Source organism: Mustelus asterias, chromosome 23 (genome assembly GCF_964213995.1).
Source record: "Mustelus asterias chromosome 23, sMusAst1.hap1.1, whole genome shotgun sequence".
Taxonomy (NCBI): Eukaryota; Metazoa; Chordata; class Chondrichthyes; order Carcharhiniformes; family Triakidae; genus Mustelus; species Mustelus asterias.
This window is the reverse complement of record NC_135823.1, coordinates 46,583,900-46,608,551: the sequence shown is the minus strand read 5'-3', so window position 1 is coordinate 46,608,551 and position 24,652 is coordinate 46,583,900. Positions and strand designations below refer to the sequence as shown.

The following is a 24,652-nucleotide window of genomic DNA, read 5'->3' as shown; positions in this document are numbered from 1 at the left end:
CTTGGCATATCATGATTCAGCAGGGAAATATTAACTAGGGTATTTTGCTCCCAATTATGGTGCAGTAACTCCTGTTGGAAAGTGCATACATGTGAACATTGGGAAAGGACAACATTGGGTTTGGCTGTAATATTTTTGACAACAGAAGACCCAACCAACATTAACTGTTTAGATTTGCACAGGAGAGACATTGATGGACTGTAGGTAAATAGTTTAGAATGATACAAGGGCAGCACGGTGGCACAGTGGTTAGCCCTGCTGTCTCACAGTGCCAGGGATCCACGTTCGATTCCGCTCTTGGCTGACTGTGGAGCATATTCTCCTCGTGGGCTCCCTCTGGGTCCTCCGGTTTCCTCCCACAGTCCAAAGAGGTTAGACTGATTGGCCATGCTAAATTGCCCTTTAGTGTGAGGGGGAATCAGTAAGGTAAATATATGAGGTTCCAGGAATAGGACCTGGGTGGGATTGTTGTCAGTGCAGGCCTGATGGGCCGAATGACATCCTTCGGCACTGTAGAAATTCTATGAATGGATAGGAAGGACCTAATTCCAACATTAGAGAGGTTAATAACCAGGGGACATCATTTAAATTCTTTGTTCATCGGATATGGGCATCATTAGATATGCCACCATTTATCGCCAATCCCTAATTGCCCTTGAGAAGATGTCGATGAACCACCTTCTTGAACCGTTGTAGTACATTGGTGCAGGTACACCCATGGTGCTGTTAGGAAGGGAGTTCAAGGATTTGATCCAGTGGTAATGAAGGAATGGTGCTTTAGTTTCAAGTCAGGATGATGTGTGGCTTGGAGGGAAAATTAGAGGTGGTGTTCCAGTGCACTTGCTCCCTTTGTTCTTCTAGGTGGTAGAGGTTGTTGGTTTGGAAAGTATTGTCCAAGGTGCCTTGGTGGGTTGCTCCTGTGCCACTGTGTGCTGGTAGTGAAGGAATTGAATGGCAAGGGTGGTGGATGGGCTGCCAATCAAATGTGCTGCTCTGTCCTGCATGATGTCGAGCTTCTTAAGTGTTGTTGGAGCTGCACTTATTCATGCAAGTGGAGAGTATTCCATCACACCAAAAACAGAATGCTGGGAAATCTCAGCAGGTCTGATAGCATCTGTGGAGAGAGAAGAGAGCCAACATTTCGAGTCAGGATGACCCTTATTCCATCATACATCTGATGTGTGCTTTGTAGATGACACAGTAAGAAGTCTCACAACACCAGGTTAAAGTCCAACAGGTTTATTTGGTAGCAAATACCATAAGCTTTTGGAGCACTGCTCCTTCGTCAGACTTTGAGAGCAGATTTCCACTCCATCTGACGAAGGAGCAGTGCTCCGAAAGCTTATGGTATTTGCTACCAAATAAACCTGTTGGACTTTAACCTGGTGTTGTGAGACTCCTTACTGTGTTCACCCCAGTCCAACGCCGGCATCTCCACATTGTAGATGACAGACAGGCTTTGGGATTGATGAAGTGAATTAATCTCCACAGCATTCCCAACCTCTGACCTGCTTTTGTAGCCATAGTATTTATATGGTTGGTCCAGTTCCATTTCTGGTTAGTGGTAACCCCCAGGATGTTGATAGTGGGAGATTCAACAATGGTAATACAATTGAATGTCAAGGTGAAATGGTTAGATTCTCTCCATTGAAGATGGTCATTGCCTGACACTTGTGTAGCACAAATGTTACTCACCATTTGTTAGCCCAAGCCTGAATATTGTCCAGGTCTGAGTCCACATGGATGCGGGTACTGAAGATTGTGCAATCATCAGCGAACATCCTCACTCTGACCTTATAATGGAGGTGAGGTTATTGATGAAGCAGCTGAAGATGGATGGACATAAGCCACTACCCTGAAGAAGTCCTGCAGCAATTTTCCTGGACTGAGGTGATTGAGCTCCAACAACCACAACAATGTTCCTTTGTGCCAGATATGACTCCAACCAGTGGAAGGAAAGTTTGCCCCTTGATTCCCATTGACTTCAGTTTTACTAAGGGTCCTTGGTGCCGCATAAGGTCAAATGCTGCCTTAATGTGAAGTGCAATCACTTCAAAGAAAAAAATCATAAAAACCCTACAGTGCAGAAGGAGGCCATTCGGCCCATTGAGTCTGCACTGACAACAATCCCACCAAGTTCTATCCCCGTAATCCCACATATTTACCCCACTAATACCTCTAACCTATGCATCCCGGGACACTAAGGCGCAATTTGGTATGGTCAATGCACCTATCCCACACCCTTTCACCCCTCTCTTGAGTTCAGCTCATTTTTGGAGGTCAGGAGGCTAAATGGCCCTGACAGAGCCCAAACTGAGCATCGGACCATAAGACATATGAGCTGCGGCAAAGAGTTCTACAGATTCACCACCCTCTGGCTGAAGAAATTCCTCCTCATCTCTGTTTCAAAGGATCGTCCCTTTAGCCTGAGGTTGTGCCCTCTGATTCTAGTTTTTCCTACTAGTGGAATCATCCTTTCCACGTCCACTCTATCCAGGCCTCACAGTATCCTGTAAATTTCAATAAGATTCCCCCCTCATCCTTCTAAACTCCAATGAATACAGACCCTGAGTCCTCAACAGTTCCTCATTCCACAAGCTCTTCATTCCAGGGATCATTCTTGTGAACCTCCTCTGGATCCTTTCCAAGGCCAGCATATACCTACCTTAGATATGGGGCCCAGAACTTCTCACAGTACTCCAAATGGGGTCTGACCAGAGCTTTATACAGCCTCAGAAGTACATCCCTGCTCTTGTATTCTAGCCCTCTTGACATGAATGCTAACATTGCATTTGCCTTCCTAACTGCCAACTGAACTTGCACGTTAACCTTAAGAGAATCTTGAATGAGGACTCCCAAGTCCTAAGCATTTCCTCAATTAAAAAATAGTCTATGCCTCCATTCCTCATCCTAAAATGCATAACCTCACACTTTTCCACATTGTATTCCATCTGCTACTTCTTTGCCCACTCTCCTAATCTGTCCAAGTCCTTCTGTAGCCCGCCTGCTTCCTCAATACTACTTGTCCCTCTACATATCTTTGTATCATCTGCAAACTTAGCAACAGTGCCTTAATTTCCTTCTTCCAAATCGTTAATGTATATTGTGAAAAGTTGTGGTCCCAGCACCGACCACTGAGGCACACCACTAGTCACCGGCTGCCATCCTGAGAAAGACCCCTTTATCCCCACTATCTGCCTTCTGCCAGTCAGCCAATCCTCTATCAATGCCAGGATCTTACCCTTAACACCATGGGCTGTTAACTCATTTAACAGTCTCCAATGTGGCACCTTGTCAAAGGCCTTTTGGAAATCTAAATAAATCATGTCAACTGGTTCTCCTTTAATCTAACTTCCTCATTACCTCCTCAAAGGACTCAACAGATTTGTCAGCCATGATCTTCCCTTGACGAAGCCGTGCTGACTCAGTCCTATTTTATCATGTACTTCCAAGTACTTGGCAATCTCATCTTTAATAATGGACTCTAAAATCTTGCCAATGATGAAAGTCAGGCTAAACTTTCCCATCTGCCGTCTCCCTCCCTTCTTAGCAGCCGTGTTATATTAGCTACCTTCCACTCCTCTGGGACCCTCTCTGCCTCCAGTGATTCCTGAAAGATCACCAACAATGCCTCCACAATTTCCTCAGCGATCTCTTTTAGAACACTGGGGTGTAGTCCATCCGGTCCAGGTGATTTACCCTCCTTCAGACCTTTCAGTTTCCCCAGAACCTTTTCCTTAATGATGGCCACTACACTCACCTGTGCCCCCTGATTCTCCTGGAGCTCTGGCATCCCACTGGTGTCTTCCACCGTGAAGACTGATGCAAAGTAACTATTCAGTTCCTCTGCCATTTCTTTGTTTCCTATTATTACTTCTCCAGCCTCATCTTCCAGTGGCCCAATGTCTATTTTTGCCTCTCTCTTACCTTTTATGTATTGAAAAACACTCTTCCTATCTTCTTTTAAATTACTAGCTAGCTTACACTCATATTTCATCTTCTCCCCCCTTATTGCTTTTTTAGTTGTCCTCTGCTCGCTTTTAAAGGCTTCCCAATCCTCGCCACTTTGTCTGCTTTTCCTTTTGCTTTTATGCTGTTCTTGACTTCCCTCATCAGCCATGGATGCCTCGTCTCCCCTTAGCATGTTTCCTCCTCCTTGGGATGAATTTCTGTTGTGCCTCCCGAATACCCCCAAAAGCCCTGCCATTACTGTTCCACTGTCTTCCCTGCTAGGTTCCCTTTCCAATCAACTCTGGTCAGCTCCTCCCTCATGTCTTTGTAGTTACCTTTTATTTAATTGTAATACCTGATTCTAGCTTCTTCCTCTCAAACTGCAGGGTAAATTCTATCATATTGTGGTCACTGCTCCCTAAGGGTTCCTTCACCTTAAGTTCCCTAATCAAGTCTGCCGCATTACACATTACCAAATCCAGAATTGCCTGTTCTCTAGGAGGCTCTGTCTCCTTTTGGAACAAGCTGTTCCAAAAAACCATCTCTTAGACATTCCACAAATTCCTTTTCTTGAGATCCAGTACCTACCTGATTTTCACAGTCCACCTGCATATTGAAGTCCCCCATGATCATTGTAATATTGCCTTTTTTATATGCCTTTTCTATGTCCTGATTTATTTTTTGCCCCACATTCTGACTACTGCTAGGGAGCCTGTACATAACTCCCATCAGGGTCTTTTTACCTTTGCAATTCCTCAACTCTACCCACAGAGATTCTATGCCTTCTGATGCTATGTAGCTTCTTGCTATCGATTTAACTTCATTCCTTACCAACAATGCAACCCCGCCCCCTTTGCCCATCTGCCTGTCCTTTCGATAGGATACATATCCTTGGATATTTCGATCCCAGCCCTGATCCCCTTGCAGCCACATCTCTGTGATGCCCACAACATCGTACCGGCCAATTTCAATGTGCGCAACAAGCTCATTTACCTTGTTCCACATACTGCGCACATTTAGGAACAATACCCTCAGTCCTGCACTGACCACCTCCCTTTTCATATGTGTCACCTTTTTTGCTCTGCCTGAGGTTAGATTCCTGTCACCTTCTGTACTCTCTGTTCTATTAAGTGGTCTGGAAACTTCACTAACCTCTCCTGAGCCCTCAGCTCCTTCAACTAGTTGAAAGTCCTCATCATTAACCTGTACTTGTACCTTCTCCTTTAACTTTGATTTTCTAATTCTCCATACAGCTGAACCCTCTCCCCCACTATTTAGTTTAAAGCCCTATCTACAGCGCTAGTCATACGATTTGCCAGGACTCTGGACCCAGCATGATTCAGATGAAGACCGTCCCATCGGAACAGGTCCCCTGTTCCCCCAATACTGGTGCCAATGTCCCATGAATTCAAACTCATTCCTCCCACATCAACCTTTGAGCCACGCGTTTACCTCCTTAATCTTATTGACCCTGTGCCAATTAGCTCGTGGTTCAGGTAGTAATCCAGAGATTATTACCTTTTTGGTTCTGCTTTTTAATTTAGCTCCTAGCCGTTCATACTCCCTTAGCAGAACCTAGTTCCTGTTCTACCTATGTCATTGGTACCTATGTGGACCACGACAACTGGATCTTTACCCTTCCACTCCAAGTTCCTCTGCAACCCAGATGAGATATCCCGAACCCAAGCACCAGGCAGCAACACAATCTTCGGGATTCTCGATCCTGGTCACAGAGAACAGTGTCAATGCCCCTAACAATACCATCCCCAATTACAACTACATTTCTTTTTTTTCCCTCCACTTGAACGCCTTGTACCACGGTGCCATGGTTAGTGCTCATTCTCCCTGAAGTACCTGTTCCCGTCCACACAGGGAGCAAGAATCTTGAATCTGTTGGACAATTTCAAGGACTGAAGCTCCTGCATTTCTTACTGTGTTTAAGAAATGTAGTGGCATCTCCACATCATTCAATTTATAGTCAGAGAATGAGCCAAAGATGTTAAGATATTTATTATGTCCTCAAAACAGGCAACAAGGTTAGTAATATATAATAGGAGGTCATCAGCATACAAAGACACATGGTGCTGCACACAGACTCAGTGGATACATTTTGTTATATATTTATAAGGGTTGCAGGTTGCTTTAAGAGCTGATCACATGATCTGATGGTGAAGTCATTAAGGTCGTTGCAGAGGCTGCTGTTTTACTTTCAGTTTCTCTGTATAGGCAAAAGCTCCAAGAATAGATCTATTGTTGTTACCTTGAATCCACGGGTGCAAACCACCTAGTTTTTTTTGTTAAAACCCACAACCTCAAACTAGTTAGAACATTACAGAAAGAAAATTGGTGATGAGTCGGGATTTTATGTTTCATCAAGAACATCAGGGAAAGATCCTAAGGTAGAAAAACAAATTGTGGGTCTTCACACTTCGAATATTAGAAGGCTGGGGAGAAGCAGCAATAGGATTAAAAATTGAAGTGCCAGTAAAGGAACACATCTAAGAAATAAATCTCTGTGTAGTTTTAAAAGAAGGGTTTTTTCTGATCAGAAAAGGTGAGATTCTAGGTAGTATCTGGTATATTTGAAAAGAGGGATGCTTTGCTGTATGACATCAAGTCAATGATCTCCAGGGTAAAAAGGGGAGTATACATATATATATGTGTATATATATATATATATATATATATATATACCGAGCTGTCTAGAGTCACTAGTGCCTGCAAGAGAAATTGCGGGTCACTTAGGATCCTTGTGCCCTTTCAATTAAGAAAATGAATCATGGGAGTTCCTATGCAGAGCATTTTGAGTACTTTGTACAAACGAATAAAATTGCTAATGTTTTGCTTGTACCAGGTTTTCTCAGTACAATAGGACGTAACACCTTCAATATGCTCAGAAACTTGGTTCATCCAGCAAAGCCAGGAACCAAAACTTATGATGACTTGACAAGGATCCTGGATTACTCTCCAAAGTCATTGATTATCGCTGAATGGCTCAGGTTCCACCGAAGGAATCAAATGGAAGGTGAAAGCATTGCTCAGTTTGTGACAACCTTAAAAAGGCTGGCACAACATTATGAGTTGGGTGTGTCATTAGTAGATGCTCTTTGAGATCATCTAGTTTGTGGTCTCTAAAATGGGGCTATCTAAAGAAGATCTGAACATGCTTTGACTTTAAAGATAGCAATAGAAATTGCTGTGTCAATGGAACTGGCTGCTAAAGAGGCTTCAAAATTTGGTAGGAATGAAAATCCACAAGTTGGGAACTGCCGATAGGAAGGCAAAAGAGCAACAAGCATGTCACAGATGTGCTTAAAAAAAAGGGCCGTTCAGTGAGTGAACGCTGGAGCAAGGATAGCTAATGCACGAATTGTGGAAAAATGGGTCACATTGCAGAAGCTTGTTGGACTAGATCAGCTTCCCCTGTGAAGAATATTCAGAAGAAAAATCTGGGTTCCTTCAAGAAGAAGAACAGGTTGCATTTTACAAAAAGAATTTACAACATGGAAGAAAAGAATTACTACTGTATAAAAAGAATGTCCAGAGATGTGATGAAGAGTTCCAACTGAATGTCTTATCCATACAGAGTGGATCACATAGGTTCTGATTAATTCTGCAGTTAAGTGGATAACATATTAGGATGGAGGTTGATATTGTGTTGCTGTAAATTTCTGAGACTACATACCAACAAAACCTGAAGCATCTTCCTTTAAAACCAATTGATTTGATTTTAAGGACATACAGAAAGAGATTGTGCTGTTGAAAGGTTACATCATGGTCAATGTAATGTTGAGTGGACGAGCAGTTTTCGCTCTCCATGTGGTCTGTGGTATTTTTCCAGCTCTATTTGGGACATCATGACTGGAGAAGACAAAGCTTAACTGGAATGCTGTCAATGGACTGGTTAACCTCAAAACAGACCAACAGCACTTTCTGGCTAAATGCAGAGTGTATTCGAAGAGACACTTGGCTCAATGAAGGGAGTTTGGGTGGGTGGTTGCTGGTGCTGGTACCAGCGGTTGGGAAGAAGCCAGAGGCCTGCGAGTGCCGGGGTGAGGCGGGGGGAGGGGGGGGGGGGGGGGCTACTGTAGGGTTATCTGGAGATTTTTTTAAAGGGCGCCCTGCTCTCCAAGGAGTTGGCCTGGCTGGTGTCTTTAGGTCCCACACACATCTTTTTCCCAGTGGGAATCTCCCCAGGCTCCAAAAATGTGATCTCAGTCACACCAACCCACCCGGCGGGAATCCCACTGCTTCTTCCACTGCAGACTACACTTTTTGGGAGAATTGCGCCCTCTGTTACAGCTGCAGTGGAGACAGTTTCAGCATCTGCATTTGTAGAAAATTATGGACAATGGGTTTTCACACAAGAAACCTCCCTCATCTTACAGAAACATGTCTGCAAGAATGAAGGATAGCTAGGATCACCTTCCTGAAATCACTTTCATGGGAGATAACACCTTGTTCCTGAAAGCCTGTCCACCATCTGCTAAGCACAAGTCAGGATTATGATGAAAGAACCTCCGCTTGCTTGGATGAATGCAACTCCCAACAACACTCAAGAAGCTCAACAGTTTCCAAGGTAAAGCAGCCACCTTGACTGGCACCCAATCCACCACCTCAAACATTCACTTCAACTATCAGTGGTTCACACTGTACCAGTGTGTGTGTGTTTGTACCAACCCTTTTCAGCCGCAGAACATTTTTGACCTAGCAAGAGTACTGAGGGAACCCTCATGTTAAAGAATTAAACCACCAATAACGATTATTATTATGCAATAGGTAAACATACAAAAACAAACTTAAAAGCTGTTTCATCTTTTTTATATATATGTGTATAAATGCTGTCATTCAACAAATACTTCCAAGTTTTACCTTTTTGTCATTTTTAATGGGAGCTCTCACCCACCTACACCCTCATCTACACACCCCTCCTTTATCTACTCACCCTCTTCTTGGGCTCCTGTGGCCCTGGCTCCTCTCAGCTCCTGCAACCCCCCCACCCCCTGTAGCCCTGGCTCCTCCCGGTGTCTCTCGGGCCCCACTTCCTCTCTCAGCCCCTACAACTCTGGAATCTCACTTACTTGAATTGAAATTCATTTATTTCCAGTTTGTTAGGGGTGCAGATAGGCACTTCTGTAGACGTGAAAGAGACTCCAGAATGGTATGTTGCCTCCCTGGTGCCAGAGTCCAGGGTGTCTCTGAACGGGCAGAAAGCATTCTGAAGGGAGAGGGCGAACAGTCAGAGGTCGTGGTACATATTGGTACTAATGACAAAGGTAGGAAGAGTGATGAGGTCCTGCAGCAGCAGTTTAGGGAGTTAGGTAGAAAGTTAAAAAGCGGGACCTCTAGGGTTGTAATCTCAGGATTGCTCCCTGTGCCACGTGCTAGTGAGGCTAGGAATAGGAAGATAGTGCAGCTCAACACGTGGCTAAACAGCTGGTGTAGGAGGGAGGGTTTCAGGTATCTGGACCATTGGGATACTTTCCGGGGCAGGTGGGACCTGTACAAGAAGGACGGGTTGCATCTAAACTCGAAGGGCATAAATATTCTGGCCGGGAAGTTTGCTAATGTCATACGGGAGGATTTAAACTAGTTTGGCAGGGGGTTGGGAAGCAAAGGTGAATTAGCTGAAGGAGAACCAGAGAGTAGGGCCAGCAAGACTCAGAACAGGCAGGGTGTGGTTGTTAATCAAAGAGGGTCTGGTGGACTGAAGTGCATTTGTTTCAATGCGAGAAGTGTAACAGGTGAGGCAGATGAACCTTAGAACTTGGATTAGTACTAGGAACTACGATGTTTTTGCCATTACAGAGATTTAGAAACATAGAAACATAGAAACCCTACAGTACAGAAAGAGGCCATTCGGCCCATCGCGTCTGCACCGGCCACAATCCCACCCAGGCCCTACCCCCATTTCCCTACATATTTTACCCGCTAATCCCTCTAATCTACGTATCCCAGTACACTAAGGGGCAATTTTAGCATGGCCAATCAACCTAACCCGCACATCTTTGGACTGTGGGAGGAAACCGGAGCACCCGGAGGAAACCCACGCAGACACGAGGAGAATGTGCAAACTCCACACAGACAGTGACCCAAGCCGGGAATCGAACCCAGGTTCCTGGAGCTGTGAAGCAGCAGTGCTAACCACTGTGCTACTGTGCCGCCCTATTTGGTTAAGGGGAGGACAGGATTGGCAGCTTAACATTCCAGGATACAGATGTTTCAGGTGGAATAGAGGGGGATGTAAACGGGGAGGGGGGGGGGGGGGGGGGGAGTTGCACTACTGGTTAAGGAGAATATCACAGCTGAATTACGGGAGGACACCTCGTGGGCTCATACAGTGAGGGAATACGGGTGGAGCTCAGGAATAGGAAGGGTGTAGTCACAGTGTTGGGGGTTTACTATAGGCCGCCCAACTGCCAGCAAGAGATAGAGGAACGATATGTAGGCAGATTTTGGCAAGGTGTAAAAGTAACAGGGTTGTTGTGGAGGGAGATATTAACTTCCCCTATATTGACTGGGACTCACTTAGTGCTAGGGGTGTGGATGGGGCAGAGTTTGTAAGAAGCGTCCAGGAGGGCTTCTTGAAACAGTATGTAGATAGTCCAACTAGGGTAGGGACCATACTGGACCTGGTATTGGGGAATGAACCTGGCCAGGTAGTCGATGTTTCAGTAGGGGAGCAGTTCGGGAACAGTGACCACAATTCAGTAAGCTTTAAGGTACTGATGGATAAAGATAAGTGCAGTCCTCAAGTTAAGGTGCTAAATTGGGGATTACAACAATATTGGGCAGGAACTGAAGAATGTAGATTGGGGGCAGATATTTGAGGGCAAATCAACATCTGGCATGTGGGAGTCTTTCAAGTGTAAGTTGATAGGGATTCAGGACCGGCACATTCCTGTAAGGATGAAGGATAAGTATGGCAAATTTCGAGAACCTTGGATAATGAGAGATATTGTGAGCCTAGTCGGAGAGAAAAAGGAAGCATTTGTCAAAGCTAGGAGGCTGGGAACACATGAAGCAAGTGTGGAATACAAGGAAAGTAGAAAGAAACTGAAGCAAGGAGTAAGGAGAGCAAAAAGGGGTCATGAAAAAGCATTGGCCAGCAAGATTAAGAAAATCCAAGGCTTTTTATACAAATATAAAGAGCAAGAGGATAGCCAGGGAGAGGGTTGGCCCACTCAAGGACAAGGGAGGGAATTTATGCGTGGAGCCAGAGGAAATGAGCGAGGTATTAAATGAGTACTTTGTATCAGTATTCACCAAAGAGAAGGACTTGGTGGATGATGAGTCTGGGAAAGGATGTGTAGATAGTTTGAGTCATGTTGAGATCAAAAAGGAGGAGGTATTGGGCTTCTTGAGAAACATTAAGGTAGAGAAGTCCCCAGGGCCTGATGGGATATACCCCAGAATACTGAGAGAGGCAAGGGAGCAAATTGCTGGGGCCTTGAGAGAAATCTTTGTATCCTCACTGGCTACAGCGGAGGTCCCAGAGGATTGGAGAATAGCCAGTGTTGTTCCTTTGTTTAAAAAAGGTAGCAAGAATAATTCAGGTAATTACAGGCCGGTGAGCCTGACATCAGTGGTAGGGAAATTATTGGAGAGGATTCTTCGAGACAGCATTTATTCCCACTTGGAAATAAGTGAACGTATTCGTGAGAGGCAACATGGTTTTATGAAGGGGAGGTCGTGTCTCACCAACTTGATCGAGTTTTTCGAGGAAGTGACGAAGATGATTGATGAGGGTAGGGCAGTGGATGTTGTCTACATGGACTTTAGTAAGGCCTTTGACAAGGTGCCTCATGGCAGACTGGTGCAGAAGGTGAAGTTGCATGTGATCAGAGGTGAGCTGGCAAGGTGGATACAGAACTGGCTCGGTCATGGAAGACAGAGGTAGCAGTGGAAGGGTGCGTTTCTGAATGGAGGGCTGTGACAAGTGACATTCCTCAGGGACCAGTGCTGGGACCTTTGCTGTTTGTAATATGTATAAATGATTTGGAGGAAAATGCAATTGGTTTGATTAGTAAGTTTGTGGATGACACAAAGGTTGGTGGATTTGCGGATAGTGATGAGGACCATCAGAGAATACAGCAGGATATAGATCGGTTGGAGACTTGGGCGGAGAGATGGCAAATGGCGTTTAATCTGGACAAATGTGTGGTAGTGCATTTTGGAAGGTCTAAAACAGGTAGGAAATATACAATAAATGGCAGAACCCTTCAGAGTATTGATAGGCAGAGGGATCTGGGTGTACTGGTACACAGGTCACTGAAAGTGGCAATGCAGGTGGAGAAGGTAGTCAAGAAGGCATAGGGCATGCTTGCCTTCATTGGCTGGGGCATTAAGTTTTAAAAATTGGCAAGTCATGCTTTATGGAACCTTAGTTAGGCTGCACTTGGAATATTGTGTTCAATTCTGGTCGCCACACTACCAGAAGGATGTGGAGGTTTTGGAGAGGGTACAGAAAAGATTTACCAGGATGTTGCCTGGTATGGAGGGCATCAGCTATGAGGAGAGGTTGGAGAAACTTGGTTTGTTCCCACTGGAACGACGGAAGTTGAGGGGCTACCTGAGAGAAGTCTACAAGATTATGAGAGGCATGGACAGAGTGGATAGTCAGAAGCTTTTTCCCAGGGTGGAAGAGTCAATTACTGGGGGGCATAGGTTTAAGGTGCGAGGGGCAAAGTTTAAAGGAAATGTACTAGGCAGGTGGGTGCCTGGAACTCGCTGCCGGGGGAGGTAGTGGAAGCAGTTACGATAGTGACTTTTAAGGGACGTCTTGACAAATACACGAATGGAGGGATATGGTTCCTGGAGGCACTGCAAGACCAGGCCAATGCGTGGAGTGGAAGGAGCAAGCCCCTCTCCCACCGCCCTGTTCCAAAAATCCGCTTAATATTTGGCCCCCAGATAGGGGACGTATCAGATATTAAACTGATAAGAACAGATACTACACTTGATTTTGGTTTTGGTTCAATCGGGCAGCATGGTCGGTGAGGGTTGGAGGGCTGAAGGGTCTGTCCCTGTGCTGTAATTTCTTTTGTTCTTTGTTCTTTGTCCAATCGGGGCCGACTTCTGAGCTCATTGGCTGCGGATAGGCTGACTGGCAGAGCACTGTGAATTTGGTGGATTTCTTCAAGATGCTTTATGGGACAGTTTAATTTGTGGTCTCTGTAATGAAGCCATCCAACAAAAACTTTTAACAAAACAAGTCCTAGACTTCAAAGTAGCCTTTGAAATAGCTACTGCGATGGAATTGGTCACTAATGAGGCAACACAGTTGGGTGTCAGTGCCTGAATTCACAAACTAGCTGAAGCACTGCAGAACATGGTGCCAACTACAGAATGCCTCCGAGGTGGCAAGTCAGGCCAGAGAGTCAACATGCTGGACTCGTGAAGCCCGATGCCACACATGTGGGCAAGTGGGGCATATTGCCTGAAATTTTAGGGTGGAATTGAAAGAGGAAAAGGGGAGTCAGAGAGAGACTAACCTGAAGACGAGGCATAAGGTACATGCCGCCAGCCAGGAAGGGGACAGGGAGTCAGCCGAATCTGTGGAGGAAACAGAAGAGCCTAAATCTATAGAATTTTGGCCAAATATCAGTCTGAGGGGAAACCAATTGGTTCTGAGTCCTTCTCAAGGTAGAAGGAAAGACCATTCAATTGGAGGTGGATACGGGGGCAGTGGTGTCGCTGACTTAGTGTACAGAGATCAATTAAAAGCACAAGATTATTACACAGAACAAATGATGCCACTGAAAGGATATGTGCTGGTGAAGGTACAGCTAAAGGATCAGGGTGCGGAGTTACTATTGTACACAGTCAAGGGTGGCTAACCTGCTTTGTTTGGATGCTCCTGGTTGCAGAAATTGAAATTAAATTGAGGCGTAGTGAATAGGCTGGCAGACTTGAGAAAAGGTCGACAAGTCATCCTGGATAAGAAGGAGGACATGTTCAAGGGGACCCTGGGTGAGATGGAAGGGGTCGAAATTAAAATTCAGTTGAAGTCTGAGACTCGTCCATTGACTTTGCCGTGTCATGTTATGAGACTACATTGTTGGGTTATGTGTCAATCTTTTGGGAGAGATTAACTGCGCTGTTAAGTTAGCTGGACAACATTTCAAAGTAAACACAGCATGAGATGGAAAAAGAAACATCTAAGAGTTCAGATATTTGTAGTTTTTTTCAATGGTGATGAATCATTAGTATTATTATGAGTGATGGGTGAACCATTAAAATCAAGGTTTAGCGGGCCTTATTAAATAGAAAGAAAATTGACCCCATCCTTCTCATGGCGTGGTATCCCAAAATGCATGCCAAATTTCGGTTGAGGTCTTGACTAATATTTTGTACGAGACAGCATGGTGGCACAATGTTTCACACTACTGCCTCTCAGCACCAGGGACCTGGATTCAATTCTGGCCTCAGGTGACTGTCAGTGTGGAGTTTGCATGTTCTCGTCAGGCCTGTGTGGGTTTTCTTCGGGTACTTCGGTTTCCTCCCGTATGCCAAAAAATGCCCAGGTTAGCTTGATTGACCAGGACTAATTGCCCCGTAGTGCCAGGGGCATTATCAGTGTAAATACACGGGGTTATGGATGTATGGCTTTCGGTGCAGACTCTATGGGCTGGACGACCTCTGACTGCACTGTAGGGTTTCAATGAATGTATTAGGAGATTCTTGAATAAAACATGAGTGTAAGGATATTACTCAGGTATTAAATTAACATGTTACATCTGCTGCAATCGTTGGTATTTTTAAAGATTAATCTATGTTATCCTGTCTGGTACCATATGCCATCCGGCCGAAAGTGGAGGTAGAACTAGAGTGGCTGGTGAACATGGAGGCATTGGAACCAGTAACCACCAGTGTATAGGCCACCCCAATTGTTCCAGTTTTAAAAAACAGTTGGCACATTTAGAACCTGTGGGACTTCAAGGTCACCATCAACCCAGCACTGCGTGTGGATCAATACCCACTTGCTCTCATTAAGAACCAGTTGAGTGGATTTGCAGCAGGGAAGAAATTATTGACGATTGACCTGTCACAGCCCTATCTCCAAATGGGTGGCGCGGAAGAGTCCCAACCATCTACGATGATAGTATCTCATCGGGGACTTTTTCGCTACTAGCGACTTCCCTTTGGCATCATGCCAGCACCAGCTCTTTTCCAGATCTAATACTAAGTGGGTTACCGGGGGTCCAGTGTTATGGATGGATACCGAGACTAGATAACGTTTCGCAATTATGATCATTCCTGGGGGTTGATAAACTACTATGGCAAGTTCGTGCCAGATCTGGCAACCATACTGAAAGTTCTACACCGGCTGCTTGGGAAAGGTCGGCCATGGAGATGGACCCAAGGGTGTGAGGAGGCTTAGCAGGAGGCAAAACAAGCCTTAAGGAGGTCAGAAGTGCTAACCCATTTCGACCCGAAGTTGCCATTGCAATTAGCCTGCGATGCCTTGCCTTATGGGGTTGTCACTGTATTGTTGCATATATTGTCTAAATGGAGAGGAAAGACCCGTTGCCTTCATGTCAAGGTCTTTGACGAAAACAGAGGAACACTATGCCCAGATTGAAAAGGAAGAATTGAGTATTGGGTTTGGGTTGAAGAAATTCTCACATGGGCACTACTTCTATCAGCATACTGTTATGACATACGAAATCAACAATCAGAGAAGCAAGGTAGTGCTCTTTCAAGGCTGTCTCTCCTTGAAAGAATGGGGGTTCCAGATTAAAATTTAAAAATTAAGGGGGTGATTGGGTGACATTAGCAGAGGCCGTTTTGTGGGCTTCCCACTGGGTGTGTCTCCCAGCCCAAGATTTTCACAGTAATCAGCTCTGCACCGGAAATTGGCACGGAGCTAATGTCAATATGCTAACTGGGATTTCCATAGGAAGCACTTTCACAACACCAGGTTAAAGTCCAACAGGTTTATATGGTAGCATGAGCTTTTGGAGCACTGCCCCTTCATCAGGTGAGTCACCTGATGAAGGGGCAGTGCTCTGAAAGCTCGTGCTACCAAATAAACCTGTGGACTTTAACCTGGTGTTATGAGACTACTTACTGTGCCTACCCCAATCTAACGCTGGCAACTCCATGTCATGAGATTTCCCTGTCATTTGTGGGCCCAGGATTGAAGTCTCCGAGCCCACTAGTGCCTCTCCCCCTCCACCGGGAGTGAGTCACTTCAGCGGGGTTTACAACTCTCTCCACTAACGGAGAACCAGGCAGCTGGCCCCGCTGGAGTGGAGAGAGGCCAATGAGGCCCCTCATGAGGTTGGGGGTAAGGGGAGGTGACCCTTGGGCACTGTCCAAGGGGCAAACTGGCAATGCCCAAGGGCACCTTAGCATTGCCCATGGACATTGAGCAGTGCCAAGGCGGGTGGGGCCTGTTGGGGAGATCCCGCTGTCATTCTGCATTCAGAATCAGTGGCAGAGGGAGGGGAGACGGTATGTAGATAGGCCAACAAGAGGCGAGGCCACATTGGATTTGGTACTGGGTAATGAACCAGACCAGGTGTTAGATTTGGAGGTAGGTGAGCACTTTGGTGACAGTGACCACAATTCAGTTATGTTTACTTTCGTGATGGAAAGGGATAGGTATATACCGAAGGGCAAGAGTTATAGCTGGGGGAAAGGAAATTATGATGCGATTAGGAGAGATTTAGGATGCATAGGTTGGGGAAGGAAACTGCAAAGGATGGGCACAATTGAAATGTGGAGCTTGTTCAAGGAACAGCTACCGTGTGTCCTTGATAAGTATGTACCTGTCAGGCAGGGAGGAAGTGGTCGAGCGAGGGAACCGTGGTTTACTAAAGAAGTTGAATTTCTTGTGAAGAGGAAGAAGGAGACTTATGTAAAGATGAGACGTGAAGGCTCAGTTAAGGCGCGTGAGAGTTACAAGTTAGCCAGGAAGGACCTAAAGAGAGAGCTAAGAAGAGCCAGGAGGGGAGATGAGAAGTATTTGGCAGGTAGGATCAAGGAAAACCCTAAAGCTTTCTATAGGTATGTCAGGAATAAAAGAATGACTAGGGCAAGATTAGGGCCAGTCAAGGACAGTAGTGGGAAGTTGTGCGTGGAGTCTGAAGAGATAGGAGAGGCGCTAAATGAATATTTTCCATCAGTATTCACGCAGGAAAAAGACAATGTTGTTGAGGAGAATACTGAGATACAGGCTATTGGACTAGACGGGATTGAGGTTAATAAGGAGGAGGTGTTAGCAATTCTGGAAAGTGTGAAAATAGATAAGTCCCCTGGGCCGGATGGGATTTATCCTAGGATTCTCTGGGAGGCTAGGGAGGAGATTGCAGAGCCTTTGGCTTTGATCTTTATGTCGTCATTGTCTACAGGAATAGTGCCAGAAGACTGGAGGATAGCAAATGTTGTCCCCTTGTTCAAGAAGGGGAGTAGAGACAACCCTGGTAATTATAGACCGGTGAGCCTTACTTCTCTTGTGGGCAAAGTTTTGGAAAGGATCATAAGAGATAGGATTTATAATCATCTAGAAAGGAATAATTTGATTAGGGATAGTCAACACGGTTTTGTGAAGGGTAGGTCGTGCCTCACAAACCTTATTGAGTTCTTTGAGAAAGTGACCAAAGAGGTGGATGAGGGTAAAGCAGTTGATGTGGTGTATATGGATTTCAGTAAAGCGTTTGATAAGGTTCCCCACGGTAAGCTATTGCAGAAGATACAGACGCATGGGATTGAGGGTGATTTAGCGTTTTGGATCAGGAATTGGCTAGCTGTGAGAAGACAGAGGGTGGTGGTTGATGGGAAATGTTCATCCTGGAGTTCAGTCACTAGTGGTGTACCGCAAGGATCTGTTTTGGGGCCACTGCTGTTTGTCATTTTTATAAATGACCTGGATGAGGGTGTAGAAGGATGGGTTAGTAAATTTGCGGATGACACTAAAGTCGGTGGAGTTGTGGACAGTGCGGAAGGTTGTTGCAGGTTACAGAGGGATATAGATAAGCTGCCGAGCTGGGCTGAGAGGTGGCAAATGGAGTTCAATGTGGAAAAGTCTGAGGTGATTCACTTTGGAAGGAGTAACAGGATTACAGAGTACTGGGCTAATGGTAAGATACTTAATAGTGTGGATGAACAGAGAGATCTCGCTGTCCATGTGCATAGATCCCTGAAAGTTGGCACCCAGGTTGATAGGGTTGTTAAGAAGGCGTATGGAGTGTTAGCTTTTATTGGTAGAGGGTTTGAGTTTCGGAGCCAGGAGGTCATGTTGCAGCTATACAAAACTCTGATGCGGCCGCACTTGGTGTATTGTGTACAGTTCTGATCGCCGCACTATAGGAAGGATGTGGAAGCATTGGAAAGGGTGCAGAGGAGATTTACTAGGATGTTGCCTGGTATGGTGGGAAGGTCTTATGAGGAAAGGCTGAGAGACTTGAGGTTGTTTTCGTTAGAGAGAGGTTAAGAGGTGACTTAATAGAGGCATACAAGATGATCAGAGGATTAGATAGGGTGGATAGTGAGAGCCTTTTTCCTCGGATGGTGATAGCTAGCACGAGGGGACATAGCTTTAAATTGAAGGGTGATAGATATAGGACAGATGTCAGAGGTAGGTTCTTCACTCAGAGAGTAGTAAGGGCGTGGAATGCCCTGCCTGCAGCAGTAGTGGACTCGCCAACATTTAAGGGCATTTAAATGGTCATTGGATAAACATATGGATGATATTGGAATAGTGTAGGTTAGATGGGCTTTAGATTGGTTTCATTGGTCAGCGCAACATCGAGGGCCGAAAGACCTGTACTGTGCTGTAATGTTTTATGTTCTATCGGGGCTGGCCATCTGGGCAGGGGTAGGTCGAGACTGTCAGGGGGCGAGGGCTGCCAGGTGGGGGGTTGGTGGTCAGGACTGCTGGGGGAGGGGGGGAGGCGGGGTCAGGGCTGCCGAGGTGGGGGATCAGGAGCTGGGGCTGGCCGGGTACGGGGTCGGGGAGGTTGGGGGAGGCATCAGGGAAATAGGGGCTGTGGGGAGGAGGGAACATCGGGACTGGTCCGGGAGGACAGCAATGGGGGTTTGTGGGGCTGGCCAGTGATTGGGAGGCCGGCAATGTGGGGCCACTGCACATGTGCCGATCTCCGTGCTGACAGATCGGCGCATGCACAGTGGCCCAGTCAGCGCAATGCTGCCAGCCTCTCGGGCAGGAATAGGCCCCCACCCCTTGATTTTCAGAGGAATCCCACTCAGGCACTCTGTGATGCGCAGAGTGTGGGAGATTCAATCTAAAAATCACACGGAAAAAATGGCGGGAGTTCCTCCTGTTTTCATGCAAATTGGGAACTTAGAATTTTTTGGGGAGAATCCTGGCCTCAGTGTTTTTCTTAGAGAGTAATTTGAAGAAGATGACCAGCCCAGGTGCGGAACGCTACCCAGAATGACTTAGTCTTAAGTCAAGTCATGGATTTAGTCTTGAGAGGGAGGACCAGCCATAGAAATCAGCCAGATTTACATCCCTATCTGTCTAGGAGGTGGGAGTTGTCCGTATCGGAAAAAAATGTCTGTTGTGTGAGAGGAGAGTGGTCGTTCCTCCCACGTTAAGAGGAACGGTGCTGGAACAAGTGCACCAAGGGTACCCTGGGCGTAGTGCAAATGAAGGGGATTGCCAGAAGCTACTTTTGGTGGCCGAGTGTAGACTCCCAGATCAAGGAAAAGACAGGTTCTTCTGAATCTTGTGCTCTTGTAAGGAAGATGCCGCTATTTTCGCCCCCTTCACATGGAAATGGCCTGAAGCTACATAGCAAAGGATCCATGTCGACTTTGCAGGTCCAGTGGAAGGACAAATGCATTTGGTGGTGGTCGATGCCCACTCCAAGTAGCCAGAAGGGGCAATCATGAAGTCAGTGTCTGCAGAGGCGACAATAGACCAACTTGATGAATTATTTGTTAGATTTGTAAATCCCAAACAAGTGGTCTGCGACAATGGGCCCCAGTTTGTGGTTCAGAAGTTGGGGAATATCTTGACTGCCAAGGAGTCCAATCCATATCACCCTGTGACAAAGTTGGAGAGGTTCATCGAAACCTTAAACCAGGTGCTGAAAGCTTCCCAAGGAGAGGGTTTGCTTGGAAAGTGAGTGAATGAATTTTTCAGTTCGTATCGTAATAGGCCCAGTATTCACCGTCATCGTTAATGTTTAGTCGGAACGTGATGGCCACGTTTGCTCTCTTGCGGCCAGATGAGATGAGAAAAATGGTGAAAGGAATCAGGAAGGACAGATGGTCTGACGGGAGAGGAATTCCAAGTCAAGGAGTTTCCAGAAAGGAGAGTCCATGCTGGCCAGGAACTACGTGTTGGGAGAGAAATGGGTCCCAGTGACGGTGGCGAACCAAACAGGGCCAGTGGTGAGCTGGTCTGGAGGAGGCACATGGATCAGCTGGCCACCGCACCTTATCAACGGAGGGCCAAGATCCTGATCCTGAATAGTTTCAGGCGGAGCCAGGGGAACCGACCAAGCTGAGTGTCCCTGAGGAAGGGGTAGGCTTTCCCATGGAGGTGGCATTGCTATGGAAGACAGAAACCAATTTCGAGAGGAAACCATAAATGTGTGACAAGAGCTTCCTGAATTTTGGGAAATTACATCCAAGAAGGCTCCTGAGATGAGGAGACCAGAAACCATCATCCCCCAGAAAGACTGGTTATGTCAATGTAGACACAAATTAGGTGTCTGATATTGGCAGGTCTTTTATGTTTCCCTGTTTCATGTTTCCTTGTATATAGTTTTGACTTATATATATGTTGGGGTAATACCTACATAACTTGTATATATGTTTGAGGGGAATTTTTGAAATAAGAGGGGAGGGATGTTATGTAATTAGTTGGGCGTATGCCCCTTTAAGAGAGCGGGTCAGGTGTTGCGAGGGCAGTCTTGTACTGACTGTGCTACTGAAACACTGTTGAATAAGCTGTTCCTGTTCATTTTACATCTACTTATTTCATGGTCTCTTTATAGTCTATAATAAATCCTCAAAGATAATAACCACCACCTGCAACACACCACCCTGACTTGAAACTGTATTGCTATTCCTTTACTGTTGCTGGGTCAAAATCCTGAAATACTCTCCCTGACAGCACTGTGGGTGTACTTACACCAGATTAACTTTAGCAGTTCAAGAAGGCAGTTTGTCACAACCTTGTCAAGCGCAATTAGGGATGGGCAACAAATGCTGGCCTTGCCAGATATACTCACAGCCCACGACCAAAGAAGAAGTAAACTCAGCTACAGGTATGTGGCAGTGTAGCCTGATGCAAAACGAATTATATGTGAGCTTTTTTTATATTAGATACATGGGGAATGTGTCCTTGTTCTTTTAAAAGATAAAAACAAAACACACTATGCAATAGTATATTTCTACATCAGTTGACATGCCTCTGTTGGAATAAGCTGAAGTTTATTTGTCAAGCATCCTGTCAAAGATCGGTCAATCAATATGAAGCAATGTAGTGAAATCCTGGATAAGGCTTCAGGATCCATTTGTGTCTTGTATTTTTCCCTGAGGGATTTGGATGATTTAATGAGTCTTTTGTTCCTCTGTGACTGTTTTATTTTGCTTTGTTCTGGTGAAGTGTTTAGATGATCGATTGCAACCCACCAGCATAAAACATGAAATTTCATGCAGCAAATCAGTAGAAAGCACCTATCTCAACAGACTCATACACAATTTAAGTATTGGAGGGATAATTATTTTATTGGTTTGCTTTGTTCTAAAATTTTGATCTTTGTTATTTGGAAGTTCTATTGTTTCCATCTTCATGCTTAATGGCACATTGAGAACAAATTTAACCATGGGACTGAAAAAACAGTTCCACTTGGACCTCAGCTCTTTTGCTGCTGCACACTACTGCACTACTGCACTTCCTGATGATCTTGCACTACAATACAAGGCTAACTCTTAATTATAAATCTTTGCCATTCCTCGTGCACAGTGCATGGCAATCTGAGAGTCCCACAGTGTGAGGCCACATTATCCGGTTCCGGCTCTTAAAAGACTTCTCTCTAGTCATCCTGAAAACTATACGATAACTGAGGGGGAAAATGGCAAAGGAAGTTAAGAGGGAAGAATGACCCTGATCAAGAGATTGCTTTGGAAGCTTTGCTGCAGAAGATTTGCAGAAAAAGATGACTCGTTTTTGGAGGAATGGGCCACACTGAAATGAAGAGCAGAAACAATGCAAAATGAATGAAGGTGATGAACAAGTGAATGTTGTCTCACTGTGTTCTGAGCCTGGGAGCAGGTGGAGAAGAAATTTGCTGGACTGTGCATGATTGTCAAAGTAAGTGGGCCAACATTTGGCTTTATTTTACTATGTTGTCTACTAAACTTGATACACTGTTATAGAGGGAAAGCACTGCATTTTGCTAATGGTCTATATTTCTAAATTCACCAGGATGCTTTGGCTGTTCATGGAAATTGTATAAACTATCATAAAAATCTGTTGATCTATTAAATGTGCCAAGCATCAAGTATGATGGCAGCACAAGGTACCAACATAAATCCCTTTCATATTTCCTCGCAGAAAAAGTTAATACACAAGAATCAATACACGCAGACATGAGGAACTCAATAAAAATGCAATACTTGTTTCCTTATAAAAAAAAAAGCCCTTGAGATTCTGGGCTTGGAGGCAAACAGGGGAGGGTAATGTCAAAGAACTTCATGTTTGTGGCTAGTGTCATTTATATTTCAACCTGATTTCCTTATTAACTCACACACTCATTCACACTCTCACTCAGGCAAATGTTGCAACAGCACAGCCAAAAATGCCAAGATGTCTTGCCATGTGATGCTATGTTGCAAAGGTTGCTTCATTGTTAACATTCTGAAGTATGTTATTCTCCTGTTCTTGCAGGTGTCCAAGCAGAGGAGGAAGAGCACCAAATGTACAACATCAAACAAGATCTCACAGCACCATAACTAAACCATTCCTAAGGTGGCAAACAACAGCACAGATATATCCACTGCTGAGGAAGGGGCCATTAATAAATGGCAAATGAAGAGCAGAGCAAATCTGATGAGGAACGAGTGCAGGTGCAGCTGCAAGAGATGTAACCTGTCAGACAAGGACCAACTCAGGGATTCCTTTAGTTGGTGCACCCTAAGAGTTACTATTTTAAATGTCCATAGAAGAAGCATAGTTTGGTAGTTCAACAACAGCACATCATGGAATCATTTTAGAGTATGTAACTGAGCTGTACAGTTGGAGAGCATCACAAGGTAATTACAGACCAGGAAAACCTTTACTGTCCATCTAAATTCAGCCATTCAAAAAGACCCTAAAGTCTCCCTCATTGTACCATCCATTCTTCTCTCAAATGATTGCAGGGAGTTTTCACCTCCACTTTTCTATGTGGGTTCATTCCATGCATTGACCATGCCTAGTGTGGAAAGAAATTTCCTGTTATAAGCCCTAAATATATTTTTTACTGGACTGAATGTGTCCCTTTCTCTACTCTCAGAAATTAATTTCACATAATATTCTGGAATCATCTTTTGATTCCCTTAACTATCTTATATACCTCCTACAAGATCACCCAACAGATGCCCTCGTTTCAGGCTGAAAAGCCAAGTGCCTTCAGTCTTTCCAAATCTCTCACTTTTAAAATTAGGGATTAGTTTCTCGCTGTTCTCTTCACAGCCTGGCTTGTGTCAACAATGAGGAATTCACAGTCTTCACCTGTATAAGTGACTGCCTTTCTGAGCTGCAGCCTGTCAGGGAGAATATGGGAAACCTCAAGCCCTTCTGCAACAGAGCTACTTATTGAGCAAAGTTGTAAGATGAGGCTGAGCTGTCACTGAAAGCACTAAGATCTGGGCTCTTCACATATCTCATTGATGACAAGTGATTTATTTTCATTCAGATCTTTAACGGTGCTGAGGGAATGACAGCAGAAGGGCAATGCTAGGAATTGGCATAGATAATGGAAATATATCTCCGTGTGATGTCATACCCAAGACTTACAACCGCATCAAATGACTAATGATGCATCCTATGGCATCTTGGTACAATCAGCTATTGTAGCAATCCTCCACTGCATGTAGTTGCAGGACCATCTACAGACTCAGTTCCAGTCTATTTCTGTCCTATGAGGCAAGTACTTGACACCCAGCAAACATACAGCTGACCTCTTCCTCCTATTAGAAGACATTTTATAGGGGCATATGATTAGCAACTGGAACACACACGCATATTGTTACAAATATAAAATTCCTTGGTAAAAAAGACCAAATATATGTTGTTATGATCTCTATAGAGACCAATAACTTTTAAACAGAAACTTGAACTTCCAGTTAACAGCTGAAAGGCGTCAAGACTTCATGTTTTAAAACTTACACTGTGTCAATGTACTTGACTAAGAAAACAGTAATGGCAAAGCACTTTTTTGTAAGCAACTTTAAACTACAGAAATAAACCATTGCCTTTTATTTATCACTCTCCATGGAATTACAGTTCTTGTAACAAAGAGTTCACAGCTTGCAATGGGTTGCTTCATTTTTACTTTCCCAGCCAGGTATGTTCTATTCTCAGAATTATCTCTACACTATAGATTTATTCTTCTAGCTCCAAGCTAGGCAAAACTTTTACCTTGGTCTTCAGTTTGAGCATAAGCTCACACCCATATTCTGTGTGGTAAACAATAGAGTCAGCATTTTGTCTGCTCAAAGTGGTTTGTCCTTG

At 44.9% G+C, this 24,652-nt stretch overlaps 1 protein-coding gene and 1 non-coding gene across 2 annotated transcripts in view; one reads left to right on the top strand and one right to left on the bottom strand.

Annotated features, from left to right (window-relative positions):
* The window catches only part of LOC144510434 (ankyrin repeat and fibronectin type-III domain-containing protein 1-like), an 878,059-nt gene that overhangs the window by 140,628 nt on the left and 712,779 nt on the right, over window positions 1–24,652 (top strand). The gene's annotated exons all lie outside the window — the stretch shown is intronic.
* On the bottom strand, window positions 12,750–12,936 carry LOC144510932 (U2 spliceosomal RNA). The gene has a single exon (XR_013500704.1). It is a non-coding gene; the product is annotated as a U2 spliceosomal RNA (small nuclear RNA).